Source organism: Lipotes vexillifer, unplaced genomic scaffold (assembly GCF_000442215.2).
Source record: "Lipotes vexillifer unplaced genomic scaffold, Lipotes_vexillifer_v1.1 scaffold1539, whole genome shotgun sequence".
NCBI classification, from domain to species: domain Eukaryota; kingdom Metazoa; phylum Chordata; class Mammalia; order Artiodactyla; family Lipotidae; genus Lipotes; species Lipotes vexillifer.
Window position 1 is genome coordinate 233649 of NW_006771793.1, and position 7660 is coordinate 241308.

A 7660-nucleotide genomic window follows, 5' to 3' on the forward strand; every position below is an offset into this window, starting at 1 on the left:
GGGAAAACAGTTTGTCTTTTTCAAATAATAGTAGAGGCATAGGTAGGTAAATAGAAGAGCAGAAAAAAAAAGGATAAACATTATTGACTGAATGGAAAATATGATGTAAATACAAACTGACAAGAGGAAAAATGAATAACTAGCAATTTGGGCAAATAAAAACAGGAGAAAGGGAAAAAAGAAAATAATTTAAAATGAGCGATAAACATGAAATACACTGATCTTCACTCAAAATGTGAATGGAATGAATTTTGCCATTAAAGGCAGATTACTATATTAAGTAAAAATATAATACCAATGTACACAATGTTTACATGAGACACACTTAAAACAGTTGACACAGGAGGGTTGAGAGTAAAAGAGTGAGTCAAAAATAAGAAAAATATGCAATAAAAAAGTAGGAGACTCAATATTAATATCGGAAAAGGTGTCATTTAGGCTAAAAGAAAGATATGATTCAAAGAGGGGCATTATATAATGATAAAAGATACTATATGCCGAAAAACCTTAACAGTAACCAAATAGTGGGCACCATTCTGGAACAGCATGAACCAAGAATTAATCTCTGGGGCTTCCCTGGTGGCTCAGTGGTTGAGAATCTGCCTGCCAATGCAGGGGACACGGGTTCGAGCCCTGGTCTGGGAAGATCCCACATGCCACGGAGCAACTAGGCCTGTGAGTCACAACTACTGAGCCTGCGCGTCTGGAGCCTATGCTCCGCAACAATAGAGGCCACGACAGTGAGAGGCCCGCGCACCGCGATGAAGAGTGGCCCCTGGATGCACGTGGAGGAGCAAATACATTAGAAGAATTTTTAAGTCACATGATACTCAGAAGGTGGAGACAAAACCTACAAAGACTGAGGAGAATTGCACATCAGTGAAGGTCTTAGGAGTGCAGTGGTCTTAAGCATGACAAGATAGGCTCTCCAAAATAAAGCAAGATTATTACATGTAGCACCTCCCATCCAACTACTAGCACTTGGGAGTGCTACTCAGTCCATACAACTCTGAATGACCCTAAAGGCTTTGAGTAGGGCTTAGAGCAGTAAATGGTTCTATAGAAGGTCCTGTCTGCAGTACCACTGACCCTGCTACTGGAGCCATAAGACCTGGTAGACCTTATTATTTTGGAGAAAACTGCTCTATAAAAATACATCATGGAGGAATTTATGAAAAGTCCCAATTAGAGAGTCACATTGTAGATTCCCATGGTTCTTGGACAAAAGGATGCCTCCTTTTGGGAGGTTGCTCCAGACACACACCTGAGTGTGGAACACCAAATGATCGTGTGACCAGAGATGTTCACCATGAGCTGGTTTCTGACAGATCCACAAATTCATAATGTCTGGAAAATCCCACACAGTTGCATCTTAAGACAGAAGTGGTACATTTGGGATCAGAGGCATGAAAAAACAAAATAGAGAGAATGGCTCAGCTGCTTGACTTCAGCTGCCTTGGTGCTAGCACAGAGGCTCATGAGCAAAATAGCTGTTTTGACAGTGAGGAAGGCTATTCATTGGCCCAGCAGAATGGGATCCCACTCACCAAGAACGATGTAGCAACTGCTGCTGTCCAGTGTTCAGCCTGGAAGCAACAGAACCTCACCCTCAAAGGGAACCAGTTACTTGGTAGCAGATGGATTGCATTGGACCTCTTCCACCCTGGAAGGGACAGTGTTTTATCTTGGCTGGAACTGACACATATTCTAGGTATGGGCTGCCTTTTCTGCCTGCAGAGCCTCAGCCAGCACTGCTTAGGGCTTAGAGACTGTTTGATTCATCAACATGATTTATGATCCCAAAGTGGTCTGGGTGTCTGATTAGAGAGGGAATTTCAACATCAGAAGTGCTGTGAAAGTAGTACTTTAAATTTACTTCTAGTTTTGCAAGTTTGACATCCTGCTATACATGTTTTTAATGCTGTGAATATATTTCTTTAGAGGTGAGACCTGCCATCATCTTTCCATGTGATATTTTCTCACCCTTGCAGCCTAACAATGAATTAGGGTAATTTCTTAGCTTGTTTGTCTGACAGCCAGAGATAGCGTTGACTTACTTTAAGTTTCTATGTCTTAAAACAACTTTTCACCAGCACCCCTACTCCACAAAGGTTTTGATTCAGAGCCACATCTTAAAGTTGCTTTCTAAATCATATATTAAATCATTGCTGCAAATATTGAACCAAACAGAAGTGATGAGTTATACAGCATTATATCTGAGATCTCACTGTGTACTATCAAAGATGTTTTCCAACTCTAAAATAACCTGAAACCATAATGTGTTTGGATGCTCTAATTTCAGCAGAGTAAAGAACATAAATTGGTCACAACAGCTGTCTATTTATTAATGATGTAGCAGTTTACTAACAAGCTAAACAAATGATTATGACATGAGTCACTGATTCTAAACCCATTGTCGTGGGTGAAGGACAGAAATAGAATTTGAAAAATATATTCCATGTTACAATTTTATATTTTGAAAAAGATTAAAATCCAAACTTCAACAAAACTCAAGAGAAAATTATGTAGGATAAATTCTCAATGGGTACTACCTGGAAAAGTCTTATGAAGTTGGGCATGAAGGTTTTATATTTATTTGAAGAAGGTATAGCTTATAAATGATCAGAAACACTGGTACAAGCAGTACCAGTGTACAAGTAGAAGTACACTTTGCCCATGAATGACTACACTGTGGAATCATATTCTTTTTTTTTAATTGCAGTATAGTTAATTTACAATGTTGTGTTAATTTCAGGTGTACAGCAAAGTGATATATATATATATATATATATATATATATATATATATATATATGAGATTGTCTTCCATTATAGGTTATTACAAGATATTGATTGAGTATAGCTGTGCTGTACAGTAGGTCCTTGTTGGTTATTTATTTTATATATAGTAGTGTGTATCTGTTAATCCCAAACTCCTAATTTATCTCTCACTTTTTGTTTTCCCCTTTGGTAACCATAGTTTGTTTTATGTCTATAAATCTATGTATGTTTGTATATGAGTTCATTTGTATCATTGTTTTTAGATTCCACATATAAGTGATATCATATAATATTTGTCTTTGTCTGACTCACTTCACTTAGTATGACAATCTCTAGGTCCATCCATGTTGCTGCAAATGGCATTATTTCATTCTTTTTTATGACTGAGTAATATCCCATTGTGCATGTATTATATATATATATATATATATATATATATATATAAAATACACACACCACATCTTTTTCATATTCTTATTGTTCTAGACTGTGTTATAATTACTTTCTCTTTAATTAGAATAGATGTCTAGCATCTCTAGTTCACTGGCTTCACTATAATCTTTATAGAACATCCTTGGAGCATCTCAATTACTAGGTCTTCCAACACTCAACACTCACAAAGGTACCACTTATGCTGTGAAAGAAATATAGATTCTTGCACTTGTCTTCCTTGAACGTACATGTTAGTTGAAGGGGAAAAAAATCTAGGCATAGTTCTCTGGTATCACAGCAGATGGCCAAATGTTTCTTGAATGAGTGAATGTTGTATTTTACCAGCTCATTGTCTGAATGTAATAGAAAATAAATGCCATGGGCAGAGATTCTGGCAGTAGGGCTACCTGTCCTTCCTATCAACTCCCACTCCAAGCTATTTGACTCTGTCGACCAAAGAGATTTGGGAACTCACAGGCAACTGGCATAATTGGGATCTGGCATCTGCTAGGATCACAGCAGAAAGAACTGGGCCAGGGTAAGCTACTGGAAAAGTAATTATTGCCTAGGGGAAAGGACCACAAAGCAGTAGATCCTAAGATGACCCTACCTTTCAGAGATTTGTGTACCCACAGGTAGAAGGTTGACAACATTATATCTTCTGGACTTAGCCTACAATTCTTTTATTTTTTTCTCTTGTGATTGCTATCTTTTTATAGTTTGGAACTCATAAAAAGAAAGCTGATCTCATTCTGAGTGAGTATGCAAGGTGTTCCAGAGCCCTAGAAGATCAAGATGGAAATTGATGTGTCTTGGATGCTGGGAAAAGTTCAGTGAAACTACAGAGTGAGGAGCCTTCCTCCAGGTGCTTTGGCAAAGAAAAGGCATCTGTGCCTCTAGACTGGGCACCAAAGCTCTTCTGCTTTTCTTACCAACAGGAGTCTAATCATTTAGGCAATTCCAACCTCTAGCCCTAAGATCCATGACATAGCAAGGAAAAAATAGCAACCTCTTTAAAGTTTCCCAGCAGCTAGGGAGACAATATCAGGAAGAATAATGAGGACACATTTGCAGCGAGTTAGAACTGCTGGTGGGGACAGATGAAAATCTGAAATAACAAAATCATATTCAGAACACTCAGTATGCAAAAGTTTTCTTGTGCTAAAACAATAACAAAAAGAAAACAAAAATCATTATTTCAGAGTAAGCAATATATTATCTAAATTGAAAAAAGAAGATGGGCAGTATAGAAATCACAATAAGTGGTCTATGAGATCAAGTACAAATAAAATTTCAAATCACAAAGCAAAAATGGAGAGAGAGATGTCAATCAATGAGAGAAAAGATAAAGAATTTAAGGTGAGATCCAGAAGATGTAATATAAATGATAGAATTTCCAAAAGGAAAATAAAGAACAGAAAGAGGAGAGGTAACAGTTAATTCAACTAGATTACAGAATTTTCCTGACATGGAGAAAGAATCAAGTCTGTAGAATGAAATGCCTTTCATACTTCTAAACCAAACTGATGAATAAGAAAACACATCAAACACATCCTGGTAAAATTCCTAAAGTCAAAAGATTAAAAGCACACAAGCCTCCAAGCAGAAATAAAAGTTACCTACAAGGGGAAAAAGTGTGTTTGACATTGTCTTATTATCTTATTAGTAATGGTTGAAGCAGCCAGAAAAGAGAAAAAAGGAACTACAACCCAAGAATCCTATAATCAGCTGAGATGTTATTTATCCGAAAATACACAAGAATTTAGAAAATGTATTACCCAAGTACACGGCATGAAAAAAAAAGAAAAACTTGAAAAAAAGACTCTAACCAATCAAAAAATAATTCTATAGAGAGGAAGATGAAGAGGAAAGAAGGTGATGATCTATATACATATCCATCCTTCAGTCTGATCATATTTCTCTTTATCAATCTATATCTTTATATTTAATACATAAACGTCTAGTAGTGGGTGATTTAATGCTAAATAAAAACTCTTGAAATTGAAATGACATATTGCAAAGAGTGTAAGGACCTGGTATAACTCTTCTAAAGTTTTAACATTTTTGTTGGTGTTGTAATGGGTGCAGGTGAAGTCAAAGAAAATTGAATATTGTGCTGGGTAGGATAGTGCATCTCAACTGGGAAAACAGTTTGTCTTTTTCAAATAATAGTAGAGGCATAGGTAGGTAAATAGAAGAGCAGAAAAAAAAAGGATAAACATTATTGACTGAATGGAAAATATGATGTAAATACAAACTGACAAGAGGAAAAATGAATAACTAGCAATTTGGGCAAATAAAAACAGGAGAAAGGGAAAAAAGAAAATAATTTAAAATGAGCGATAAACATGAAATACACTGATCTTCACTCAAAATGTGAATGGAATGAATTTTGCCATTAAAGGCAGATTACTATATTAAGTAAAAATATAATACCAATGTACACAATGTTTACATGAGACACACTTAAAACAGTTGACACAGGAGGGTTGAGAGTAAAAGAGTGAGTCAAAAATAAGAAAAATATGCAATAAAAAAGTAGGAGACTCAATATTAATATCGGAAAAGGTGTCATTTAGGCTAAAAGAAAGATATGATTCAAAGAGGGGCATTATATAATGATAAAAGATACTATATGCCGAAAAACCTTAACAGTAACCAAATAGTGGGCACCATTCTGGAACAGCATGAACCAAGAATTAATCTCTGGGGCTTCCCTGGTGGCTCAGTGGTTGAGAATCTGCCTGCCAATGCAGGGGACACGGGTTCGAGCCCTGGTCTGGGAAGATCCCACATGCCACGGAGCAACTAGGCCTGTGAGTCACAACTACTGAGCCTGCGCGTCTGGAGCCTATGCTCCGCAACAAGAGAGGCCACGACAGTGAGAGGCCCGCGCACCGCGATGAAGAGTGGCCCCCGCCCGCCGCAACTAGAGAAAGCCCTAGCACAGAAACGAAGACCCAACACAGCCAAAAATTAATTAATTAATTTTAAAAAAAAGAAGGCTCAATATTTAAAAAAAAAAAAAAAAAAAAAAAAAGAAGTAATCTCTGAAATCATGAAGAAGTATTACAGAGCAGGTCTAGGGCGTGGGCAGAACGGGTTCCCTGTCTTGGTGGAGTAGAAGTCCGATATGACTTGATGAAATGTTTAAGGCAGCAAAGTGAGTCCTTTTAACTAGTCTGCTCCATGGTTGCATACGACCAGGGAAGGAAAATATGTTAGAAACATCTTATTTAGGCATGTCTGGTTGAAGCATGCCCAAAGAAAATGTATCCTAAAAGTCTAAGAATGAAGGCCTTTCCCTCATGTTAAGGGCCAGCCTCAGGCAAAATAGTAGAACTGACCATTTTTTCTCTGTCACTTCTGCCTCTAGTAAGTGCTGCTACCCCACCCCCATTCTGATGCCCAGTAAACCACCAACTCAGAAGGAAGCCATGAATGCTGTTCATTCTATTTATCAGAAACCTGGGAGGGAATGGAAACTAATCTAATTAATTAAGTCATAGTTTATAGTAATAATTTATCTTAATTCTTACAAATAATTGGATAATACAATTGGAATTTTTTAGCCTAACTTATTCAAACTGGAGAGGCAGCATAAATCCACATTTTCTGCTTTAGAGTTAACCTGGCTAAAATAAAACCATTTCCATCCATTCAGTTAATTGTTTGATGTAAGCCATTGACTTTTGTTCATAAGGAAGAGAACTGTGAAGATTAAAAATGGGAGATAAAAGTAAAATGATATATTTAAAGCACGCGGTTGGCTTAGAGGTAGAGAGAGAGAAGGAGAGAGAAAGGGAAGATGAAAGAAAGAAGGAAGGAAGAAAGGAGGGAGGGAGGGAGAAATGGGAAGGGGGGAAGGAAGGAAAGAAAAAAGAAAGAAGGAGAAAGAAGGAACAAACAACTTCTATGATGGCTAATTCATGAGATAGTGTGTTTATGTAAAGTGAATATATTTACTTTTATGTTAATTACTTGAAACCATATTTAAAGTATATCCAATTGCCAGGTGCTTGAGAAGAGTTGATGGGAGGAAAATCATACATGTATTACTCAAATGACTTTAATCATGAATTTTACTTTGAAAATATAAAAAAACACACCATGGAAAAAGTACTAATGTACAAATGTATGTTTCTGAGATACTCATTTATTGTCTGTTATAACTTGTAAGTAAAAGAGAAAAATATAGCGGATTTTCAGGGGTGAAGATGAATTTCTAAACATGTCAGAATGTACATGTAACTGAAAGCAAAAATTAATCCAGATTACTGTCATTGTCACCTTCATTATAATTCTTCAGAGCTACCATTCTAGAGAAAACAAATAAAAGCCAATGTCAATAAAGTAGTTAAAATATATGCCATTTTCATTATCAGGAGAGGTCAGACAATCAAGGGAAAGGTCCTCTTCTGAGATGTGGGTTCCATTCCCTCTTTCCC